The sequence below is a fragment of the Schistocerca serialis genome, chromosome 8, assembly GCF_023864345.2.
Source record: "Schistocerca serialis cubense isolate TAMUIC-IGC-003099 chromosome 8, iqSchSeri2.2, whole genome shotgun sequence".
Taxonomy (NCBI): domain Eukaryota; kingdom Metazoa; phylum Arthropoda; class Insecta; order Orthoptera; family Acrididae; genus Schistocerca; species Schistocerca serialis.
In genome coordinates this window covers 552035496-552061689 of record NC_064645.1, presented here as the reverse complement: position 1 = coordinate 552061689, position 26194 = coordinate 552035496, and the positions used below count along the sequence as shown (strand labels likewise).

General features: G+C 44.0%; 1 protein-coding gene across 1 annotated transcript in view; it reads right to left on the bottom strand.

Annotated features, from left to right (window-relative positions):
• The window catches only part of LOC126416217 (transforming growth factor-beta-induced protein ig-h3-like), a 114798-nt gene that overhangs the window by 40904 nt on the left and 47700 nt on the right, over positions 1–26194 (bottom strand). The window lies entirely within an intron of this gene.

Sequence of the window (26194 nt, the reverse complement as noted above, 5' to 3'; positions counted from 1 at the left end):
AGTATAGTAGCTTATGACTGGAAGGAAGTGGATGATTTCATGGTTTGGAAGGGACAGGTGATTGAAATTACGCTGGGAAAGGACGTGGAGTGCTTGGATATGGAGGAAAGGTGGGACTTGTTGACAGAGGGGCAACAGCACTGGAGGGTTGTCAAAGATGGCGGAGAATACACTGTGTTGACACTCAGGTATACAGGAATTTTAGGTGAGACGAAGATGTTCTCGGTGCTTGAGGAGGTGGAGGAACTAATGAACGCTCGAAAACGCGTCATTTCTCGTGAGGTCTGTGGTACGAAAACGTCGGAGAATGTGACGCCGGCAGACGAAACCATTACCGCCCCAACTTTCTGATGCCATGTCGCTATTTTTCCGAACTGTTAAAATTTTGAATGGCCATGCTTTGCATACTGACACAAGGTCTTAATGGTCACAACAGACAAATGTGCAATTTAATGAAGGCGACGCTAAGTGGCGCTTCTCGAGAAGCCTTCAATTGTCATCCGCGAAAATGCATTTGTAGCCGGCCGAAGTGGCCGTGCGGTTAAAGGCGCTGCAGTCTGGAACCGCAAGACCGCTACGGTCGCAGGTTCGAATCCTGCCTCGGGCATGGATGTTTGTGGTGTCCTTAGGTTAGTTAGGTTTAACTAGTTCTAAGTTCTAGGGGACTAATGACCTCAGCAGTTGAGTCCCACAGTGCTCAGAGCCATTTGAACCATTATTTGAAATGCATTTGTAACACCCGTTGATGTTTACATCCTACAGTCAGCATCTTCAACGAACGATTTAAACGCACTTTTAACACTGTAGAGGTTGTTCACCCAATACACTACAAAATAATATTCAGCTTTTTCAGATCTAACTGGTGGTAAGATCCTGGACTCGTATTTAGGCGAGGGTTCGAGTCCTCCCTCGGGCATGGGTGTGTATGTTTGTCCTTAGGATAATTTAGGTTAAGTAGTGTGTAAGCTTAGGGACTGATGACCTTAGCAGTTAAGTCCCATAAGATTTCACACACATTTTTTCTCGTATTTAGGATGGCGCGGTTCAGATTCCAGCACGGCCGTGATTTCCTTAAATCGCTAGAGGTAAACGACGAACAGTTCGTCTGAAATGGCAGCACATCAAAGTCTTTCAACACTTTTCCCGATCCGAGCTTCCGCCCCGTCTTAAATGACTTAACTGTCGACGAGACTTTAAGCCGTTATCTTCCTTCTGTCTTTACATTGTTTCAGTTTTTAGTTTCTTTCCCTTTTTATCTGCATTATTTATTAAGTGACGTGATTTACAGCATTCAGCGTATCCCACAATCATCATGAAAAAAATTTCTGCCTTTTGAACAGTGCTACTACCTCTCTGCTACTCTCGGATCCTACCGAGAGGGGTAATGAAGGTACAAGACACTGAACATGAAAGGGATACAGCCTATTGTTTTGCTCGCCATACTTTCCGCAAACTGAGTTGTGTTCCGCCTCTAACGACCTTCTCTCCTGTCTTCTCTCTTGGCTTATCATAATGCTTGCTTTGTCCCGTGTTCTTCTTAGTATCTTACATCTTTTGATGATTTCCAGTTTCATATTTTTGGGGCCATCTTCGCTCTCCCATTCTTATCAAGTCTCAATTTTCTGATGGTTTATGCTTTTTTTTACGTTGAACCATACTCTGTATATGTTGCTCCGCGATTCGTGTTGCACATTAAACAGGCGACGGGATTGGTGATCCAGTACTCATCTCCGAGGAAGTCAAAACCCTGTCACTTCTAATATAACGTCCGACAGGGCACTCTGGTTTTCAAACCTACCTTTGACTGACTATTTCTTGTACTCACAAAAGAAGTCACTGAAGCACCAGCCGCAAAAAGAAAAGATCACCACCACTGCAGTTTGTCGTCGTGACCTTGGTCGCTGTGGCAAATCCGCAGCGAATCCCTACAGTCTCGTGAAAAAAAGCGTAGGAAATGCGTTATTTCTCGCTACGTCTGTCATTTCCGTTCACTCCGACTCGCTAAAAGTCATTAAGACGAAAAGCCCTGAGTGATGAAGGTAAAACAGGGCCGACTAAAAATCACAGACAGAATGAAAAAGAATTCGGCGAAAAACTATTGTGCAGCAAGATTGCCATGCATTTACCATACATATACATAACTGAAGTCCTTACCTTACGTCTCATATGACAGAACTGGAACGCCACATCACATCAAACATTTCCTGCGTTAAGAATCGGGTTCATAAAAACCCCGACTGCTTATTAGACTGGATTGTTTTCACCCACCTCAATGAATTAGTATCCTACGCCTTAGGGGTAAATGCGATATCCTTGGATATGTAAGCTGCAATTCACAATAATGCGCACAGCGGAGAGCTCTTTGCAGTTATTTATTTTCACCTTCAAAAAGTTTATTTATTTTCACCTTCAAGAAGTTATTTGTCCCTCCACCTTTCCCAGTCGCTAACGACCGGCGGAGGAAAGTACTGTTTTACGCCTCCGCTTGAGCCGTAATCTCTTATCTGAACTTATGGAGTCATTGCTGGAGGTATACGACGGGTGCAGTAGAACCGGTTTACAGTCAGGTTCGAATTCCAATTCATAAAACTTCCCTAATAACATTTCGTGAAAAGTAGTGTCTTGTTTCTCCCAAAGCATGTAAGTTTTGGGAATATCCCGGATTACAGTCGTACTGACTGGACAACCCAATTGGAAAGTTAACTGCGCGCCACCGAACTCCTTCAGTCTGCCCCGTCAATCCAGCCCCCTTATACTCTAAAAACTAAAAGTACTCAGCTATGGAAATGCACAACTTAAATCAGATTGTATGCACACTGACCTGTCACGTCATCACGTGAGTATCGTATCTTCACGTTTTCTACATATACAACATGCATGTCAATGACAATAATTATTTTGTTTGTTTATTTATTCGTGTAAGAAGCACCAAACACTGTAACAACAAATAATGGATGAAATTTGTAAACTAATAGGTGTGTATAAACAAACATGTGACACTATACGGCTACGAAATTTTGGATCAGAAGCCTCCCACATCTAGCGCATCTGGGCTACCCTTCATGAGCTCCTCAACAATCCAGGTGCTTGGGCATAGCTCGCACTGGATATGGTCTGCTTTTGTTCACAATCTATCTCAACTTCGTCTGAAGATCAACATCTGTTCACGTTGCTTATGGTTCTTGCAACTCTGGAACGTAGTATTTCCAAAGTCTCCATATGCCCCACTCCTATATGTCTCCTGGGGATAATTCTTCCCTTGGTGTACACTGAAGAGCCAAAGAAACTGGTACACCTGCATAAAATCGTGTAGGGCCCCGGCGAGCACGCAGAAGTGCCGCAGCACGACGTGGCATGGACTCGACTAATGTCTGAAACAGTGCTGGTGGGAAATGACACCATGAATCCTGCTCGGCTGTCCACAAAACAGTAAGAGTACGAGCGGGTGGAGGTCTCTTCTGAACAGCACGTTGCAAGGCATCCCAGATGTGCTCAGTAATGTTCATGTCTGGGGGGTTTGGTGGTCAGGGGAAGTGTTTAAACTCAGAAAGGTGTTCCTGGAGCCACTGTGTAGCAGTTCTGGACGTCTGGGGTGCCGCATTGTCCTGCTGGAATTGCCCAAGTCCGGCAGAATGCACAATGGACATGAATGGATGTGGGTGATGAGACAGGATAATTACGTACGTGTCACCTGTCAGAATCGTATCTATAAGTATCAGGGGTCCCATATCACTCCAAATGCACACGTCCAACATCATTACAGAGCCTCCACCGGCTTGAACAGTACCCTACTGACATGCAAGATCCACGGATTCATGAGGTTGTCTCCATACCCGTACACGTCCATTCGCTCGATACAATTTGAAACGAGACTCGTCCGACCAGGCAACATGTTTCCAGTCATCAACAATCTAATGTCGGTGTTGACTGGCCCACGCGAGGCGTAAAGCTTTGGGTCGAGCAGTCATCAAGAGTACGCGAGTGGGCTTTCGACTCCGAAAGCCCATATCGATGATGTTTCATTGAATGGTTCGCACGCTGACACTCGCTGATGGCTCAGTATTGAAATATGCAGCAATTTTCGGAAGGGTTGCACTTCTGTCACGTTGAACGATTCTCTTCAGTCGTCGTTGGTCCGTTCTTGCAGGAACTTTCTCCGGCCGCACCTATGCCGGAGATTTGATGTTTTACCGGATTCCTGATATTCACGGTACACTCGTGAAATGGTCGTACGGGAAAATCCCCTATTCATCGCTACCTCGGTGATGCTGTGTCCCATCGCCCGTGCGCCGACTATAACACCACGTTCAAACTCACTTAAATCTTGATAACCTCCCAGCGCAGCAGCTGTAACCGATCTAACAACTGCGCCAGACACTTGTTGTCATATAGGCGTTGCCGACCGCAGCGCCGCTTTCTGCCTGTTTACATATATCTATTTTAATACGCATGCCTATACCAGTTTCTTTGGCGCTTCAGTGTAGATCAATAGCGAAAATTGATATCTTTTTGTTTGAAATATCAGAACCTACCTTCTCGAAACAATTTTGATACTATGTAGGTGCAAGTGAACGATACATCAGTACCATCGTGATTCACAATCAACCAAACACGGTTCTGCCGACATGGGAAAGGTTTCTAACGTCCAGCAAACTGCAGGCCAAACAGGAAGGGCACAGTAGGTCAGACCTCAGTTTGCGGTAGGGCCTACTTACAACATGGTGGCCCACCTACTTTCTCGTGCTTTCAGGTGTTTAACAGCGAGATAAGTAGATGGCAGTGCAGTTGCTGTGCCCAAGAAGGTCTTCTCTTTTTACCCCTTTCGGCACACAATTACCAACATACCGAGGAAGACGTACAAATTAAGAATGAAGTCTTAAGAACCAGTTTCTGCAAGTAGAGCAGCTAAAAACAATGAATACTGATTGTAGAGCAAAAGGAAATAAACACTGTAGTTAAACTAACCTAGAGTTGTTTTGGTTAAAGCAAATAGGGTTTTTCAAAACGAAGCTTCTCATTTGTCTGAAAATTAAAGTTCGCAATTAGTGTGTATTGCTGCTTTTGACTAAAGGCAGTTTAAGATATGCAACATTAATTCGAAAACCATACAAGAATGGATGGATCGTACCTTATCGTTTACTAGCCGGCCATGTTTGCTAGGTCAGCTCGGTTCAGTAATCGCCTGGACCACTATCGGGCTATATGGGGTAGGGAATTTTTCTTCAGCGTGCTGCTGATGGATCTTCCCTAATCCTCCTAAATGGGCTGCGGTCGGAACCCACATGAGTGGCTTACAAGAAAAGTAATTTCCCTGTTAAGGCCGGTGTTTCGAACGCCTGCAGCAAAAATTTCCAGAGTTCTTCCAGAAGACAACACCTTACAGAAGCGCTGTAAGCAGCAGTAGGAACTATACAATGAGAAGGCGTACATACATTCAGTTCCAGTCTGGGGGTGGCTGGATAGCCTGAACGAAATAATTTACTTATTATGTTAACTCCACAGGGTCTATGTTTACAATTCACATTATCCAAGCTGACGTTCCACAGCTGCTCCTTAAATATTGCGAAACTGTATGCACAAATTGCGAATCCAAATTGATTTCAGCTGCACTAAGTACTAGTGACAAATGAAAATTTGTGCCTGGCCGGGACTCGAACCCAGATTTCCAGCTTATCACGAGCGATCACCTTGACCACTTTTGCTATCTGTGCACACCTCCCATACCGACCGAAACCTCTATATGTCACACTTGTCGACTTTTCCTAATGCTCACACTCACATTACGTGATTCCCAACACATCTATCAAAAATAGTACAAATTAAGATTGAAGTCATAGAACTAGAACAGGGAGGAACATTCGTTGTGATCGTTGTTTTAACCCGTTGAGGCGTGTAATACTTATTAATATGAATTGTAAACACAGACATTCTACAATTAAAATAATAAGAATTACTTGCCTCGAAGGGTTAAAACGACAATCATAATCAATATCCCTCCCTGCTGCGAGAGTCACATAATGTGTGTGAGCATTAGGAGATGTGGAGAAGTTTGGCATACGGAGGTTCGGGTCAGTCCCGAAGGCGTGCACGGATGGCCGGGCGTGCACGGATGGCCGAAGTGGTTACTGGGACCACTCGCGATAAGCGGGCGATCCATGTTCGAGTCCAGGTCCGGCACAAATTTTCATGTGTCACTAGTAAATAGTGCAGCTGAAGTACATTAGGATTTCCAATTTGAGAATAAAAAAATCGCAATAGTTAAATAGTCTTTTGAAGCAGTGTAGACTTCGCAACCTTCGTGGGGTTTTTAACGCAAGTAGTGGGCCCTTTGTAGTGGAATTCGTGCTTTAAAACGGTGAAGATTTCGGAGGTCAGGAGTCAGTGGCCCCTCCCGCCCCCTGGTGCGAAAAGTGGCAATTGACCCTGAATAAGGAAAAGTGTGAAGTTATTCACATGAGTACTAAAAGAAATCAGCTAAATTTCGATTACGCGATAAGTCACACAAATCTGAAGGCTGTAAATTCAACTAAATACTTAGGGATTACAATTACAAATAACCTAAATTGGAACGATCACATAGGTAATATTGAGCGGAAAACAAACAAAAGACTGCGATTCATTGGCAGAACACTTAGAAGGTGCAACAGGTCTACTAAAGAGACTGTTTACACCACGCTTGTCCGCCCTGTTCTGGAGTATTTGCTGTGCGGTGTGGGATCCGCATCGGGTGGGACTGACGGATGACATCGAAAAAGTACAAAGAAGGGCAGCTTGGATGGTATTATCGCGAAATAGGGGAGATAGTGTCACAGACATGATACGTGAATTGGAGTGGCAATCATTAAAACATAGGCGTTTTTTGTTGCGACGGGATCTTCTGATGAAATTTCAGTCACCAGTTTTCCCCTCTGATTGCGAAAACTTTCTATTGGCATCCACCTACATAGGGAGAAATTATCATCACGATAAAATAAGAGAAATCAAGACTCGCACAGAAAAATTTAAGTGGTCGTTTCTCCCGCGTGCCGTTCGAGAGTGGAACGGTAGAGAGACAGCTTGAAGGTGGTTCATTGAACGCTATGCCAGGAACTTTACTGTGAATAGCAGAGTAATCACGTAGATGTAGATGTATATTATCAACGAGATTGCTTTTATGGTACGGGAATCTTACCAAGCATTCGAAAGTGCATTACTGCGTGCGGGCTTCGAATTCTGCTCAGACATTTTACTGGTTTTTTTAGTGTTCCGTGCCTCAATCAGTAAAAACGTAACTCCTATAGGATCACTTGGTTGTCCGTGTGTCTGTCTGTCCGACTGTTAAAAACCCTTTACACTCAGGGACAGGTACACATATCAAGTTGATTTTTTGTCACTCGCAAAGAGCTATGATCCCTTCGGCGGTGCAAAACACCAAAGCCTCTAAGTCAACGCATTCAAGAGATACGGCCACTTACGCCACATACTTAGATACCCGCAAACTCACTCATAGTACCTATAGGGTACTTCTAGTTAACCTAGAATCATGAAACTTGGCAAGAAGGTCTCACAATACAACCAAAGGAAAAAATCCGATAGTGGTTAAGTTGTAATCACATCACACGTGTCCGTCCGTCAGACTCCTTTTCTCAGAAACGGTTATACGTATCAAGCTGAAATATATGTCACATACTAAGACCATGCACCTTTGATGGCGAAATAAATGTAAGCTTCTAACTCAATGCGACCAAAAGATCCGGTCATTTACGTCATATATTTTGATTCTCGTCAACTCACTGTTCAAAACCTGTATGGTATTCCCGTTGGTCTAGAATCATGAAATTTAGAAAGAAGCAACATTTCACAGTACAATCAAAGGAAAAAGTCCGAAAATTTTTAATCTGGAATTATCTCACACGAAAAAAAATGTTTTGTTATTCGTTATCAGACTGTCACATATGTCTGCTAAAACCCCGTTTCTCATGAACGGCTAGACGTACCAAGGTGAAAATTAAGTCACATTCTGAAATCGGTGGTCCCACAGCAATATAATAAACGTTAACTTCTAAGTCAATTCAATCAAAAGATACGGTGATTTACGTCATATATTTTGATTCTCGTAAGCTCACTCATCAAAAACCTATAGGGAATTTCCCATTGGTGTAGAATCATGAAATTTGGCAGGAAGCAAGGTTTCACTGTACAAGTTAAGGGGAAAAAATTGGGTAAGTATTGGCTGCGACAGCAGATGGTAGGACACTGTGTAACGCTAGGGAAGCTTCGCAGGGTTCAGCATTCACCGTCTGAGCGGGTTGCAATAACTCATGCCACAGCACGCCGACTAGGGGGCATTTTTTCACGCCCCTCAAACTCGTCGTCTTGGAATCGTCGAAATCAATCTCTGCACACTATTTCCGGCAGCAATGTTCTCCATACGCTTCCAGTCGCAAAGATGCCTTCCAAGATTTTTTGAGATGGAAGCAGAATAACACTTCCCGCGAGTGTTGCGTAGTAGATACAAAACTTCCTGTTCAACGTACTAACAAGTATGTTCTTTTCGCTCCACTCGGTCACATACCGATCTGAAAGTCTGATGTTTCTAGTGTTAAATCGGCTTCGTGTCGTTGTCCTCTCTCCTTCGCTACATCTTTACTCCGCAAGTCACCTTGCGGTGTGTGGAGGAGGGTATTGTCACATTCCCCCTTCCCTGTTACGGTCGCGAGAGGTTCGCGGGATGAACGATCCGCGTGGGCTCGAATCTATTTAATTTTATCTTCATGGTACTTTCGCGAGATGTACATAGGAGGAAGCTATACTCTTCTAGGAATGGACGCTCTCGGAACTATAACAGTAAACTACACCGTGATGCAGAACGCGTCTCTTTCTCCGTCTATCACCTGTGTTGGTTGACCATCTCGGTCATGTTTTTGGGCTTATTAAATGTACCTGTAACGAAACGCGATGCTCTTCTTCCCACTATCAACTGTATCTGGTACGGATCCCACACTGTAGATCAATATTGAAGTAGCGGTCGAACGAAGGTTTTGCAGCTATCTCCTTCGCTGACAGCCTACATTTCTTCCAATGAACCTGTCTGGCATCTGCCTTTCATGTGATTACTTTTGTCTGCTCATTCCACTTAAAATCGTCCCTAGACAATTTATAGAAGTAATTGTTACCACTTATTTTTCTGCGGTCATCTAATCATACAATTATCAGCCTTTCTGTCCACGTACTCGCAGTACGTTACATTTATCTACGCTGAGAGTCAACTGCCAAGCGTCAATTTCTGCAGTCTCTCCTGCATTTCCGTACAGTTCTCTAGCGTCGCGACTTCTCCGTACACAACAGCATTATCCACGAAAAGCCTCCAAAGAACTTCAGAAGTAGAACTGCTGCCCTCTCTTCGTCAGTAGCGAGAATTAATTCAGGCTCCCAATCCACAGACAGACCAGTGGCTACGTACAAAGAGCCTGAGGCACCGCACGCCTCCGAGACGTGCAGACTGGCGTAAGAGGAGCGCGGGTTGGCCCGTCCTCGGTGCGTTCACCCGCGCCACATAGCGGCCGTCAGCCCCGTTACCTCCCGGCGGAGTTTCCCGCTCGCTGCCTTTGGTAATCTCGCCACCGTTACCACCGCACGCTCCTCTGCAGCTGACCCGCATTCACAGTAATGATAATGCCCCGCGACTCACGACTACGTGGATACGCATCAGGAGGAGAATACACTGCCGCCAACAAAATCACTAGAGAGGCGTCACTCCACCAAGACAATAATGAGCGGGAAAGGTGGGTCTATGGATTCCTTGAAATTACTGTGTTAATAAGTAGGATCCAACAGCAGCCAAAGAAGTTAAAAGTATGTGCGAATTCAGGCTTCTGCGGTATGTCATCTTCAGGGCATTTCCGAACTCCACAGACAAAATTTCGCAGGTTATACAGGAATATTTTCTGAGCATTCTGGTCAAAAGTTGCTACTACGTAATGCGGAATTTGCCATTAGATGTCACGAAATGTGGACTCACGAGAGTAAAAGGAGGCGGGGAATAAATGTGTTGTCAGTAGTGAAGCAGTAACGGCAAAATGGGTCTGTCAGGGAAGCTCAGTGACTCCGAGTGTGGACCAGTCATTGGATGTTACCTGAATAAGAAATCCATCAACGCCATTTCAATCCTTCTGAAACTGTCCGAGACGACTGTTGGTCACATGATTGTGAGCTTGGTTGGTTACTAGATTTGGGGGTGGGGACCAAACAGCGAGCAGGCCGCGGTGGCCGAGCGGTTCTAGGAGCTTCAGTCCGGAACCGCGCGACTGCTACGGTCGCAGGTTCGAATCCTGCCTCGGGCATGGATGTATGTGATGTCCTTAGGTTAATTAGGTTTAAGTAGTTCTAAGTTCTAGGGGACTGATGACCTCAGATTTTAAGTCCCATAGTGCTTAGAGCCACTTGAACCAAACAGCGAGGTTATCGGTCCCATCGGATTAGGGAAAGAAATCGGTCGCTCCCTTTCAAAGGAACCATCCCGGCATTTGCCTGAAACGATTTAGGGAAATCACGGGAAACCTAAATCGGGTGGCCGGATGCGGGTTTGAACCGCCGTCCTCCCGAATTCGAGTCCAGTCTGATAACCTCTGCACTACCTCGCTCGGTGACTGAGTTGGAAACGCAAAGGAACAATCGCAGCTAAACCAGACACGCCTAATGTACTGACAGAAAGGGACCGTCGAACACAGCGGAGGGTGCTTGTAAATTGTCGCATGAAATCAGCAGAAGGAATCAGTAGTGAGTTCCAAAGTGCTACCAGCAGTTCAGCTAGGACAATGACTGTGGGTAGCCAATTAAAAACTGCGGTAGAACAGTCGAGCGGGTCCACTGGACAGATGTCCACCCTTCGCCTACGTGACGCCTTGAACTTTGCTCAGGACATATTCAATGAGGTGTCTCCATATCAGTGAAGGAATAACAGCCCAATCTTCCTCAAGAGCCCAAACCAGTGAAGGTAGTGATGTTGGACGCTGTAGCCTGGACTGAACTCATCCCAATGGGGTTCCAGAAGTCAGGAATCTGAGCAGGGCGGTACACGTCAGGTATGTTATCATCCACAAACCACTGACTCACACATGATTGCTTTACGACTGCGCTCATTGTCCTTCTGCTACAACCAGCCATAGTCTCCGAACTGTTCCTCCATTGTATGCAGGTCACAATGCTGTAAAATGTGTTCATATCCTTCCCAGTTCTTTGTTTTGTCAAGCACAATAAGGGACCAGTACCTACCCATGAAAAGCACTCTCATACATACCTTAACACCACTTACTCCCTACAGTGGACTGTTGTCACTACAGGTAACTTTCTTCAGGCAGCCAAACAAACTCTTCCATCGGATTGCCACAGGGTATAGCGTGACTCTTCACAGCGAATGACTCGCTTCCCGTCAGCCACTTTCCAGTGGCGTCGCCATTTACACCACGTCAAAGTGGGTCTTCGTAGTGACTACAGGAACGTATAGCTTATGAGAAGCTGCTCGACCGCTGCACCTCCTTTTTAACTTTCTACGCATAGCCATTGTGCTAGCTGGGCTGCAACTCACGAATGACTCCTTCCGCTGATTTCATGCGATTTTCTACAACCACACTCCGCAATGTTCGACAGTCTCTCTGCGTCAGTACATGAAGTCTGCCTGGCCTTGATTTAGCTGCTTTGCTCCTTCCGTTTCCACTTCACAATCAGATGACTAACAGCGGACTTTAACAGCTTTAGAAGACAACAGACTACACTAATTCTCGTCTCATTTTATAATCGTGGATCCGCCTCTCGCGACATCTAGTGGTCAATTCCGCATCACTTAGGTATGTCCGGATACTTTTGCCAGGTGGACTAAGCTACTGTCCGCAGCTCGTGGTCGTGTGGTAGCGTTCTCGCTTCCCGCGCCCGGGTTCCCGGGTTCGATTCCCGGCGGGGTAAGGGATTTTCTCTGCCTCGTGATGACTGGGTGTTGTGTGCTGTCCTTAGGTTAGTTAGGTTTTAAGTAGTTCTAAGTTCTAGGGGACTGATGACCATACATGTTAAGTCCCATAGTCCTCAGAGCCATTTGAACTAAGCTACCAGTTAAACAGTCTGATGCGTAAGAAAAGATCCACATCTGTTAACATGTAATTCCGACATTATGTTATATACGAGTACGTCGTCTCACAGAACGACAAAGTTCTGTCAGAAGACAAACCGCGACCTTAGCATGCCAAGTAAAACACGGGACGAGATCCGTCGCTCGTCTTCCAGAGCGATTATAGTGGCGCAGCGATAACGAGACGGAATTTATATTCAGGACGAAGGTCTTGATACCCCGACCAGCTCCCTTCATTTACGTTTTCCGTGGATGCCCTAAACCACTGAAGTAGGTGTTTGTATTTTTCAGCGTTAATCGATCGTTTCTAATGACTTGGATGATCACCTCTATTCAGATCCTACCCGTCGATGGATAAGGAAAGTCAGCACCTCATCAAATAAGAGACAACTGTCTTCAGCGTTAGGTGCTTAAAATACGGAAAAAAAATCAGGTGTTCACAGAACTGAAAACGCTGAATGTAAGCATGCCTCGGACCAAAAAAGGAAGCTATCTGTGTCGCCACCAACCGAATATGTTGTTGCCTGAGTTTGACGTCTGAGGAACAGGGGCAAGGAGGAACTGAAAGCTTACGTCGAAGCAGAAACCAGTTCCTGCTACCTGCCTCACTGCAGAGCGGGAACGAAGCGGTGAGAGGTGCCTTCTACACACAACCAGTTGCAGTTGCACAGATCGTAAATTTTAATTTGATTCAGTTCTGGTTCTCCCCATTCGTCAACTTCTTTCTTTCCTTTCGCCACATAATCGCAATGCGACAAAAACTTAGTCTTAAATGCAACTAATTTACTTTACTTTTTCGTGCACGTCCAAACATGTTGTTTCCGGAAAATCGCGGCCGAAATGGCCTTTTTATTAACTTCATAACGGTATTTTAGCGTGCAGGGTTCACCCAGAAGGCGGTGCTGCAGCAGGTGGCCTGGATCTTGCACCTCGCCTCATTCACATAGAAGATCTGCTTCATCCGGAATGAGGCCCCACTTCTGCATGTTCTTCTTGCAGCACGGCACTCCTACCCCCACACCGCTCCAAGCTCGCCACACAGGGTGGAGCAGCTCACTGCCAGAGTCTGCCTATTCTCGTTGGAGGATGTCCGGATTCTCCACTTGCCTCCTCCATCTTTCCCTTCGTTGCATGAAGCTTTTCCTGGATCGCAGACGTCTCTTAGCGCGCTGCGATCCACGCACTGGCTGGAGAAATCTGTGTTCATCTTCGTCCTTTCCATTGTTGTTGTTGTTTTCAGGCCTGAGACTGGTTTGATGCAGCTCTCCATGCTACTCTATCCTGTGCAAGCTTCTTCATCTTCCAGTACTTACTGCAACCTACATCCTTCTGAATCTGCTTAGTGTATTCATCTCTTGGTCTCCCTCTACGATTTTTACCCTCCACGCTGCCCTCCAATACTAAATTGGTGATCGCTTTATGCCTTAGAACATGTCCTACTAATCGATCACGTCTTCTAATCAAATTGTGCCACAAACTTCACTTCTCCCCAATCCTATTCAATACCTTCTCATTAGTTATGTGATCTACCCATCTAATCTTCAGCATTCTTATGTAGCACCACATTTCGAAAGCTTTTATTCTCTTCTTGTCCAAACTATTTATCGTCCATGTTTCACTTCCATACAAATACTTTCAGAAACGACTTCCAGATATTAACATCTATACTCGATGTTAACAAATTTCTCTTCTTCAGAAACGCTTTCCTTGCCATTGCCAGTCTACATTTTATATCCTCCCTACTTCGACCATCATCAGTTATTTTGCTCCCTAAATAGCAAAACTCCTTTACTACTTTAAGTGTGTCGTTTCCTATCTAATTCCCTCAGCATCACCCGACAATTCGACTACATTCCATTATCCTCGTTTTGCTTTAGTTGATGTTCATCTTATATCCTCCTTTCAAGACACTGTCCATTCCGTTCAACTGCTCTTCCAAGTCCTTTGCTGTCTCTGACAGAATTACAACGTCATCGGCGAACCTCAACGTTTTTATTTCTTCTCCATGGATTTTAATACCTACTCCGTATTTTTCTGTTGTTTCCTTTACTGCTTGCTCAATATACAGATTGAATAACATCGGGGAAAGGCTACAACCCTGTCTCACTCCCTTCCCAACCACTGCTTCCCTTTCATGCCCCTCAACTCATAACTGCCATCTGGTTTTCGCACAAATTGTAAATAGCTTTTCATTCCCTGTATTTTACCCCTTCCACCTTCAGAATTTGAAGGAGAGTATTCCAGTCAACATTGTCCAAGGCTTTCTCTAAGTCTACAAATGCTAGAAATGTAGGTTAGCCTTTCCTTAATCTAGCTTCTAAGATAAGTCGTAGGGTCAGTATTGCCTCACGTGTTCCAATATTTCTATGGAATCCAAACTGATCTTCCCCGAGGTTGCCTTCTACTAGTTTTTCCATTCGTCTGTAAAGAATTCGTGTCAGTATTTTGCAGCTGTGACTTATTAAACTGATAGTTCGATAATTTTCACATCTGTCAGCACCTGCTTTCTTTGGGATTTGAATTATTACATTCTTCTTGAAGTCTGACAGCATTTCGCCGGTGTCATACATCTTGCTCACCAGATGGTTGAGTTTTGTCAGGACTGGCTCTCCCAAGGCTGTCAGTAGTTCTAATGGAATGTTGTCTACCCCCGGGGCCTTGTTTCGACTCAGGTCCTTCAGTGCTCTGTCAAACTCTGCACGCAGTATCGTATCTCCCATTCCATCTTCATCTACCTCCTCTTCCGTTTCCATAATATTGTCCTCAAGTACATCGCCCTTGTATAGACCCTCTATATACTCCTTCCACCTTTCTGCTTTCCCTTCTTTGCTTAGAACTGGGTTTCCATCTGAGCTCTTGATATTCATACAAGTGGTATCTGCAATATAAATCTCTATTCCCGCAATCTGTTGGCTACTGGCCCTCACAGACTGACTCAAAGATACAACCAGCCTCATTCTCCCTCCTCAAAGTCTCCGCCCTCTGGGAGTGAGTTTGAGTGATCTGTGGACGCACACAGAAGTTTAGGTAAGTGAAGACGATTAGGAATTAACTTTCCGTCAACGACAAAGTCGTTGGAGATGAGCCGCAAACCTGGAATGTACAAACTGGGCAAATGAAGCAGGTCGTGGCTTTTAAAAGTAAATCCGCAAGTATATGGTTTAAAGGGAGCTGCGAAGAACTTAAAATTGAATGTCTGGTCAAGTATTTAAACCATACTTCCTCCCAAAAAGTGTTTTCCGCCTTACATACTGAGCTACCCCGTTGGTTGTGATTTTTTGAGTGGTCAAGGTCAGTACCACTGAAATTTGATATATGGAACTTGTTATGGAGGACACTAAAGATCTCAGTTTGTCACCAGCGGTGTGCTAAAGGATGGAACGGGACAGTGTTCAGGAATATTCAATGGAATTCGACAGAAGTATCAAAAAGCTGATACGAGCTTCAGTTCAAAGACAGGTGCGGCTGAGTGATTCATATTTTGCTCGCAGTAAGGCAGAGAATATACATTTTTTTTTAACTTATAATATTTTTACGGGCTATAACGTCGTGGTTGCGTTGTTGCTCTTGGAAATCCCAACTTTTTTCTCCATCCGTGGAATCTTCATGGGGGATCACACAGCAAAGTCTCTCGACACACATTACGACGTCCTCTGTCAACACGAACGCAACGTTAGGATTTTCAACAGAATTAATGAAACCACGACGTAACGGGCCAGAAAAATGTAAATATGTTGATAAAAATTCCAGTGTTCAAAATATGTAACTTTCAGTACAGAGAATGTATCATTTATATTAGAATTTCGAACGTCTTTTATAATCCTAATAGTTCTCATATGAAACGTAACTTCGTGAATGAGAAATAACAGGTTGTTTTGTGTTCGCAACACAGAAATTCCAACCCCTACGGGCGGTTCGGAGAAGGGCGAGTAACGTTTCGGAAAGAAACACCATCCCCTTTTCCGTACACAAAGGGGCGAGCAGGTAAGAAAAGAGTGAGGGACAACCGGGAACTCCCACTATTGTTTTCTCTAGAAGCAAACAAGGCCAGCGCAGAGGCAACCCTCAGACTGCGGCTGCAGTCTTCCACAAGTGTTACTGCAGACTCTCATTTACACTACCAGCGTAGAAGACAACGTTGTTAGCTCTCTGATAAAGTTCGCAGACAACCTAGTAACACACACGGAGGTTACGAAGTCAACAACATTGTTACAAATTGCGTAAAAGCTAGGAGATGAAAAGCGCTTGATGGTAAGACTTGACAGGTGTGCCCCACAACCCAAATAACTGTAATACAGTGCGGGTACGGAAACAAAAAGGCCCGATGACCTATGATAGCGCGACTGGTGATCACTCACTATCAGTCACAAACGCCAAGTGTCTATAGAAGTGCCAACAGGTAGCGGCTTAAGGGGGAATAATTATTGCCTTCAGGAATAAAGATGTCACACAGATCCATCGGAAGAAATCTAAGGAACCTAATTCATCCACGAAGGACTTCACTTCCGAAATCGTAGTTCGCATGTAAACAGTAAACGACAACAGTATTTTATTGAGATGTATTAAGGATGTTAACATTGAAGCTTCCTGGCAGATTAAAACTGCGTGCCGGACCGAGACCCGGACTCGGGACCTTTGCCTTTCGCGGGCAAGTGCTCTACTTGAGAAGCAAAGGTCCGGAGTTCGAGTCTCGGTCCGGCACACAGTTTTAATCTGCCAGAAAGTTTCATATCAGTGCAAACTCCGCTGCAGAGTGAAAATTTCATTCTTATGCTAGCATGTTAAAAGGCTAAGATACGACGATCACGTGTTTATATGCCGGAGAATTTTTGAAGTTTGACAATATACCACTTGATAATAGCCTTAAGGCCGAAACTGCAATTGTGATAATAAATATTTTCTACAGCCAATGGCAAATATAATGTATTACAAAATAATTCTACATGACTGAACCCCACTACCTATACTCAGTTGTTTATAGAAATCTATGTACGCAATATTTACTACTGCATTACAAAGGAAGCAGTAATCCGAGAGTGTATTGCGGTTTTCTCATAGTCGCCAAAACTGCGCAGGAAGCAAACAAAAATTATTATTTAATAAGAACGTACGCTTTCACTGTTGTTGTCGATGATGCTACAAATGCTTGGGTACTGCTACCGCTTCATTTTTGCAGAATCTTCTGATTTGGCATTCTTGCTGAGACCTCCTTCTGCGAACTAACTGCATGGAGTGAAAACGTGACGCTATGGAAAAAGCTGAAGCAATCCGCATACGTACGTGATTTTCACCAAAAACCTCCGCCTTTCTCAGTTTGTTTTACATTTACTTACTTCTTCAATCTATTGCTAGTTGACGATGGCGTATCCGATATTCTAAAATGTTAGCAGATTGATCACATTACTGTAAATGTGTTACGAGTATTATTCGTTAACAGTCGCAAATAACGCAATACCTAACAAAACCAAAAGCATATGTCTGCATAAATAGGCAGAGAGTAGCTAAGATAATTACGGCTAACTTGTGTAGTTTTATCATAGTGTAGTATTTCCCGATCCGATGAATATTATTACCAGCACTCTTGGGAAGTAGTTTGCACCAACATTGTGTACCTTATTACGCCTGCGTGAGAGGTGACGCACTGCACTCACAATAAAAGCCCCTTTCTAGTTATCCTGATTTCGCGTAGTCTCCCTAAGTCTTTGGATGGTTCCTTTGAAAATGACACGGTCGATTTCCTGTCCCATCCATCCCTAAACCGAGCTCGTGCTCCATCTGTAATGACCTCGTCGTCGACGGGCTCTTCCTTGCCACGGCTCTCCAGCGAAATATCGTGTGGCGCACAGCCTCGCTGCTTGATGTCTTCCTTCCCGACCGTCTGCTCAGCCCCCTGAGACTGAGCTAGCGTCTCGTTTTACACAGTCGCAGTAAATTTTAGAACAAAAATAACTATTTCAGGCGGAATTCCTGCTGATTAACTGCTCTAGAGCTAGAGCGACTGCTACTGGATTCCATTTCTTTTCAGAAGTTCCACAGTATTTAGTTTTTACCAAAATACGCGAGACAGTGCATTGTCTACCTTTAACGTCTTATGTACAAAAAAACTTACTAAAGGTTTAGTAAGGGCGAGAGGATATACATCGTTAGCCCTTTCCTTCGCCATCCATCTTGAAACAAATTATATCAAGAGGGAAAAAATAAAATAAAATGGAGATCCTTTTCTATTTTTTCTTCGCGCTATCTTATGAAGTAAGCTGCAAGAAATAAAACTTGAGAAGTAGAGTGTTTAATTTGAGTCTGCAGCCTTAAAACTGGCATGGATGAAATAAAAGAACCGTACAAACAAACATGTTTATGGAACAATACGACAGGTGGTGTGTCACGAAGTCTGCTACACCTCGCTATTATTTTTATGGACTAAGGATCGATAGAAGATTGGAATCTTATGTCCTTACAATGTGATTATAGTCAGAATACTTTCTCTTTTGCAGAAATACGGGAGAAGAAACTGACAGTATCTTTTTCTCCAGTAGTTCTTTGGGTGAACACAGAAAGAGTCTTTACCACTAAGCTATCTCAGTTTCGAAAACTTTTGTAAAAGTATGTTTCATTCGGGAGGACGACAGTTCAAACCTGCGTCCGGCCGTCCTGATTTAGGTTTTCCGTGATTTCATTAAATCGCTTAAGGTCGCTCCTTCGAAAGGGCACAGCCGCTTTCCTTTCCCATTCTTCTCTAATCCGAGCTTGTGCTTTGTCTCTAATGATCTCGTTGTCGACGGGACGTTAAACGCTAATCTCCTACTCCTCCACCTCCAAGCTCCATTGTTTGTCAGCAGAAGCTGTCCAAATAGCTTACAGCTTGCCAGCTTAGAGTGCAAAAGACCATGCATATACGTCACTCGCGCTGACATATGCTACCAGAAGCCAGTTCAAAAATCGTCTACGTAATTCCTGTAGTTTGTTGTTAAAAGTAAAAAAATGCCTCTTAAAAGTGATTAATTTGGAGACAGAGACACTAATACTAAAACTAAGCTATCTTATCCGCAGACACCTATTATTTACATGAGGGTCATTCTGTAAGTCATGGAACTATGGTGTACCTTGTGATAACGCGGCAACATCAGAATTCCGCGATTACACTCAATCCATCCGGCTGTGTGTATCTGAATGTCAGCATAAAAGAGTTGAGGTTACGGTAAAGGTTCAAATGAAACACACCCGTTGGAATTCTGCGTAAATTTATTGTGCACGAGTAAAAATGGAACAAAAGTTAATCAAAATCAACTAATGTGCTTCAAAACAGCCCGCCAGTTCACACAGAGAGCATTACCAAAGATGGAAAATGCGTTGAATGCCACTGGCATCGCCATGAATATGTGCCACATGCCGCCAAATTGCCGTGAGATATTCGACCCCTTTGCAAAGCCCCCCCCCCCCCCCCCGCATGTAATGGTTTCCTCGATTGTGGAATTAGGTCGAACTCACATCAACTGAGGTCTGGTGAGTAGGGTGGGGGAGGGCGGGGGAGTGGGGGGTGCGGAGGACACGTGTTGTAGCACGGCCTATCTCACACACTGTTTCAGGCGGTACCGATCCATCCTCGCATGCCGTCGCAATCTGTCGGTTAATTTCGGTAATGTCTGGCGCTGGCTCGAATGTATTTACTGCGCTAACGGTGATGCCACACGTTCGGACGATATATCATGGTTGCCATGACTTATGAAATGACTCTCGCAATAACATTGTTGAGCCAGAATTACATGGTGTAATGCTGGATGGCGTAAATGATCAATATCGTGTGAATTCTTACATTTTCCAGTTGAATCAGAGTCGGCTTCAGTGGACGTACCAGACAATTCGTGTCTTCAAAAGGAACGTACGAGCTGTCAATGTCACCCTGATTGCGCAGACCTTTAGCATATTATCTGAAGACTGTAAAGTCACGCTGTGTCGGGGCATAACAGCGGAAAATTAACCAGATGGAACCTTACGTCGTTTCCGCAAACAACAATTACAGGCATAGACGCCCCTTGCGTGTCGTTCCGTTCCGTGTGTCCTGTTAGTAATTGTAGGGAGCGTGTATCAACTACGTGGTGGTTCCTACATGATTACTGAAGGGGACATCCGTCTATCATCTTGTGGAAAGTACAGGCTCATAAAAGCTTCATTCAGAACCCGACTTTCTTCGAAGTACGTTGGGAAAATCCTTCACAAATAACTGCCTTGCAGTCATGTTAGAGTAAGTTTTTAGTGGTGTCTGGTTGTACCTTCACAGTTAATCTATTATCGATCATTATTGGTAAAAGTAGGCAGAAAATAACTTAGGAAAATCAGGCTCCTTTTGATAAATTTTGTTGATTCTGTTTGAAAATGGTTCAAATGGCTCTGAGCACTAGGGGACTTAAACAGCTGGGGTCATCAGTCTCCTAGAACTTAGAACTACTTAAACCTAACTAACCTAAAGACGTCACACACATCCATGCCCAAGGCAGGATTCGAACCTGCGACCGTAGCGGTCGCGCAGCTCCAGACTGTAGCGCCTAGAACCGCTCGGCCACTTCGGCCGGCATTTCCTTTATCTATTACGGATTTTAGCTGCTCTTTCCAATTCATACCGCTGATTAGGACTCCCCCAAATATTTAAATACTTGGCAAAAGTGCTGCTGATAGGATTTTAATGTTGCAAACAGCTTACGAAGAAAGATGACGCTATGGGAAAAACTCAAGTGTACGAGTGATTTGCGGGATTTAAAAATGGCGACATTTCGATTGATGACAAACCTCGTACTGACGTCCATCAACTGCCCGAGTCGACGAAAATATTGAAAAAATTAGAGAGCTTGAGCTCACAGACCGACTACAGACAATTGATCAACTGTCACAGATTAGTGGGTTATCTTTGAGCTCGGTTCAGCGAATTTTAACGGAAGATCTTGGAATGAAAAGAGTTGCTGCCAAGTTTGTTCCTCGGGTTGTGACTAGTAAGCAAAATAAATGTCGAGTTGAAACATGTCATGCTTTGAAACAACAGCTTGAATCTTCCAGATTTTCTGTCAAACCTCATTGCTGATGACGAGTCATAGTGCTATGGGTACGACCCAGAAACAAAACAACAGTCAAGACAATGGAAGATGTCGTTGTCACTCATCGCCGGCCGCGGTGGCCGAGCGGTTCTAGGCGCTACAGTCTGGAACCGCGCGACCGCTACGGTCGCAGGTTTGAATCCTGCCTCGGGCATGGATGTGTGTGATGTCCTTAGGTTGGTTAGATTTAAGTAGTTCTAAGTTCTAGGGGACTGATGACCACTGCAGTTGAGTCCCATAGTGCTCAGAGCCATTTGAACCATTTTTTTATCACTCATCCAAAAGAAAAAAAAAGTTGTCAAATCAAACATCAAAACAACGCCTTTTTTATGCCAATGGCTTAGTTCATTCAGAGCTTGTTTCACCACGTCAGATCGTCAACCAAACCTTTTATTTTGAAGTTTTAAGAAGATTGCGCAACAGTGTTCGTAAAAAAAAACGATTTGTGGCAGACAGGAGACTGATTCTTCCACCACGACAACTCAACTGCACGCGCAGCCATCTCTATTAGACAGTTTTTAGCTAAAAATGGCATGGTTCCGCTGCCCCACGCACCGTGCACGCCTGACCTGGTTCAGTGCGACTTTTTCGTGTTTCCACGCATGAAAAGGGGCATGAAAGGACACTGATTTGACAACATTGAAGAAGTTCAGAAAAAACAAGCGAGGAGCTGTCAGCCATTTCTACAGATGGCTATAACAAATGCTTCAAACAGTGGAAGCATCAGTGGGACAATGGCGAGTATTTTGGGCGGATAAGGTTGTCTTGTAAAAGATTTTAAAATACATAGTTTTTAAAAAATAATTCCGGGTCTTTTGGATACCCCCCCGTAATTAAGCGTTGATCCACAATACTGTTCTGTAGATGAATAAAAAGTTTTTCTACGCTATAAATCTAAATGTTTCGGGTCTGAGTCCCAGGTAGAGCCAAGTGTCGTAGGTTTGGTTTCCACTCCCATCAATAATTTCCATACGCGAAAAATTGACAGTTCCTACTTGGTGGCAGTTCCACGTTAAATGAATGTCCTCCCTTAAATGGCGGGGAGAGTGGGTAACTGCAATATTCCAAACAACATTCGAATTGGTTCTTTGTAAGGACTTTACGCACACGAAAACGAGTTACATTTCTACAGTATAGTCATCGTTGGTCGAGGGTGTGGTCGACAACCTTGTTGCCGGTAATCGATAGCGCCCAGGGTGTGGCACGTTAACAGCAGAGTCGATAAAACGCCCAAAAGCAGGAACGTCGGCAGACTGGTCTGCTAATAAGTACTTCCCCGTCTAATTCCCTGTCCCCAGATTAATTTCCGATGTCATGCGATCCCAATAGAGGAGATTAATTTTGGTATTGCTTTCTTCCGCTTCAGCAAACAAGATTTTGTAATGGGCCGCCGGCATCGCCGGGAGTTAACTAGGAAATCGGTCCCTTAATCAAAACTAATTATAACATAGTCTAGGTTATGTTGCAGTTTATTAATCTCGTGTTCCTAAAAGCAAGTATCTTGCAACATATCTCTGGATACTATCTAGTGAAATATCACAGTTACATCTCATTCCAAATTATACTTAGTGTTACTGCTAAACACTAAAAAAAAGAGAAAAATAACCGATTTGCACGAAAAGTCGCCATTGAATGGGGTGTACAACTTCCAAAGAGAACTCTATAAGCGTCATAAAGGCTCAGAACAAAACCGTTGGTACAGTAGCGTGTGAAACTCTCTTCAGTTCGAAAGTGAGAAACTATACTTCTATTTTCTGATCTAGCAAGTGTAAGAGGAGAAATCCAAAGCTATATGCAAAAATAGTTAAATCTGTTTTCAGTCACGTTTCTTAATATTACAAAAGGATGGGAGGTATGCCTAATCTCAATAACTCCTGCGTTACAGAGTAACACATCCTTAGAACAAAATGAAGAAATGTGCACTTCCTTTAGAACCTAGAGAATCCTTGTTTATGAGGGAGTTACACTGGACATACTAGCTGATAAAAAATAATAAAAAATCGGCTTTAATGTGTGATCCGAACTCTCTCAGATCATTGTGATATAAAGGTGGCACTGTCATCAGATAAATGATGAGCCATCAGGTAAGGTTTCAGTAAGTGCAGTATGAACTTTTCCCAGAAATAGCCCGAAGTTGATCTATTTCATACATATGGATGTAAGTATCATTTTCAAAGTTAACCGTAATGCTCGCCGAGGATGGTACGTAACCAAAACACATTTGGCTACGAAATAGAAAATGCACTGTATCTTAAAAGAGATTGACCTTGTCTGAGTCTTTGTTTACGTTTCATTTGTTTAGTCTGCGCTGAGTGTTGCATCGGAGTCCAGTGTATCTCAACATTGGCTGTACCGATCTTCCCTCCACTTACGTTTCCCTTTTCTGCAGCCTGCATCTCTCATGGCGTAGAGTGGCAAGGGCAAACTAGTTTATCATGACATGAGCGCACACGCATGTGCGACACACACAAAACGAATTTTAGAAGTCTTCTAACTGGCATGAAGAGAAATACACGTACTTATAGCGAGATATGTGACAGTGACAGGCATCTTTTATACGCGTATTACACGAAAACAATAAACTTTTGTGAATGGTACGGAAATGGAACGAACGTCTTTTCGTCATTTCGGATCACAGATAGAGGTACCAACACACAGCGCAATTGCTATGCGGCGTCCAGAACACCTTTTGATAGGTCAGCGCAAGTTCACTGCCCCAGGCGGACCTTTCAATCATTTAATCACTCTTTGTTGCAGAGTATTTTTTTATAATTTGGGGAAATAAAATATTGTGCGATGGGTTTCTACGAGCGTATTCTACACAAATACTTACCTGCCTTACACAGCAAGTTTTCGTTTTACTTTCGAACGCAAGGTTTTGCTTCAGAAGGATTTAAAAAAATTACAAATGTTGGTGTGCCTATTACCTATATCAAGCATAAGAAAAGTTTCCATCAGAGGGCGTTACTGCATCGTACAAGCAGCGAAAAGTGCCTCCGATGCGCGGATATAAGCACCGCCATGTAGGTAAGGGATTAGTGTCATTCGTGTCTTTCCGACGCGCGTGCCGTAAATGCGGAAATGTGAGCTACGGCGGCGTTATTACCAAATGCGCCCAAACAGGATCAACGCTCTGTTATTCTTTTCCTGGCTGCCGAAGGACAAACACCAGCAAACATCCACACCCATCAGAGAATGAAGAATGTGTGTGGGACAGCATGTCTGTCGAAAACACCGTTCTGGAATGGTGCACGAAGAAGTGCTGGCGCTTCATAACGCACGTCCCCATATCGCAAATGTCGTAACGCCATCTCCAGTGGGGAACAATCGAGCGACCACGCCTATAGTCCTGATCCCTCCCTATGCGATTATCACATCTTCGGTCCCTTAGAAAAGGTCGAGGATTCCTGTCAGATGAGGATGTGCAGCAGGCAGTTACGAACTACTTGATGGAACAGGACACGGTGTTCTAGCAAAAGTTTTCAACCTGGTGCGTCGGTGGGAAGATTGCCTCAAATGATCACGATGATTCTGCCTGACTGGCAGACCGATTCTAGACTGAACAGCCTTGGAACGAAAACTCTGATCACTTCTTGTGCATAAATATTTATTTTATAACATGAACAGCCTTTTTATTGCTCCAATCGACATTTATTACGTTCCTGACGCGTTTCGTCTTTTACGTTAAGGCATCTTCAGTGGATTTAATCTGGAATAGGGCAGTTTCGTTTTTTATTTTGAAGTTTCCATTTTTCGTAAGCTACAAAACTGAAAGATCTCTCAAATGGCTCTGAGCACTATGGGACATAACTGCTGAGGTTCAAAAATGGCTCTGAGCACTATGGGACTTAACAGCTGAGGTCATCAGTCCCCTAGAACTTAGAACTACTTAAACCTAACTAAGGACATCACACACATCCATGCCCGAGGCAGGATTCGAACCTGCGACCGTAGCGGTCGCGCAGCTCCAGACTGAGGCGCCTAGAACCGCTCGTCCACTCCGGCCGGCTCAAAAATTAAACCACTGTTCGAGATTAATCACACTAAAAGATGCCCGAATGTAAAATGCGAAACGCACCTAGAACATAAATTGTAGCAAGAAACAGGCGTTTAGCTTTGCCAATTTTAAAAATAATTTGTTTCCGTACCATTTGTTACCATACAACAAACAAAGAAACAACAGTCCTCGATGTATGGCATATGATTCAAGGAAAGATACGAGGCAACCGACACTATTTTTGACAGACAATTAATGTAACAATGAAACCTCACTGCTTACTCTTTCTGTACGAAAAAGATTATACCAAAATAGTCTCATTGTCAGCTGTTTTGTCTCTACACTCATGCATTTTGAAACTTAGCTAATATCCCAGTCTCGCGAAATAGTCGTAGGTTCAGATAACGATGATGAAGCTGGATAGCAATCACGGCAGCAATTAGGGCAATCAGCGGAAAACTAATATCTGTATAAATATTGGGGGAGAGCTTAAAATCAATACATAAAGCACTACGGAGAAGGTCGACATAACAGGTTCAAATGGCTCTGAGCACTATGGGACTCAACTGCTGTGGTCATCAGTCCCCTAGAACTTAGAACTACTTAAACCTAACTAACCTAAGGACATCACACACATCCATGCCCGAGGCAGGATTCGAACCTGCGACCGTAGCGGTCGTGCGGTTCCAGACTGTAGCGCCTTTAACCGCTCGGCCACTCCGGCCGGCCGACACAACAGGAAACTGGTACAATACGATAGTCGGCGAGGTCAGTTTTTATTGAGGAAGGCCATGCCAAGTGTTAAGGCGACAAATTATATCACATTACTCAATGGCCCGATATGACAAATGGAGGACATGGCAGAGGCCAAATACCGACACTCATAACTTGCAGAACTACATAACCATGTCGCCCTATTCGCAGCTACGCTAAAGATTAAGTAGTTGTGGACCACATGTTTTTGCCATAGACAAACAAAGGAGCAACAGTCCTCCATGCATCGCATATGATTCA